Source organism: Cariama cristata, unplaced genomic scaffold, assembly GCF_000690535.1.
Source record: "Cariama cristata isolate BGI_N322 unplaced genomic scaffold, ASM69053v1 scaffold16391, whole genome shotgun sequence".
Classification (NCBI taxonomy): domain Eukaryota; kingdom Metazoa; phylum Chordata; class Aves; order Cariamiformes; family Cariamidae; genus Cariama; species Cariama cristata.
In genome coordinates this window covers 94,446-94,860 of record NW_009598872.1, presented here as the reverse complement: position 1 = coordinate 94,860, position 415 = coordinate 94,446, and positions in this window count along the sequence as shown.

The window sequence follows — 415 nt, the reverse complement described above, 5'->3', positions numbered from 1 at the left end:
AAGATATAGCTAATGTTCCCCATTGCTTTTGGAGTCAGGTCATTAAAATATTATCCATGCAGAGTATGTCAAAGAGAAGTTATATAACCAGAGCAATTATATTACACTTGAAAAAAATACATATGTATTCATATGTAAAAAAGGAACAGTTGCTACATAAAAAGCTGTAATGTTGATAAACATCTATTAATAGAAACAGTTCCATTAATGGAAGTTGTGTTTCAGTGTAGTGTTTGTAGAGAACCTGTTAATAATTAATAGTATTGACATGTCTGAATTGTGTATGTGGAAGACTAGCTTTTGGGTTCAAGTCCTTAAGTGACCTAGGATATTACAAACATTGAAAAAAGAACAAGCTAATTATCATGTATTAAATAATGACCTCAAAATCTGTGCTAAGAGAATTTTTTAACAG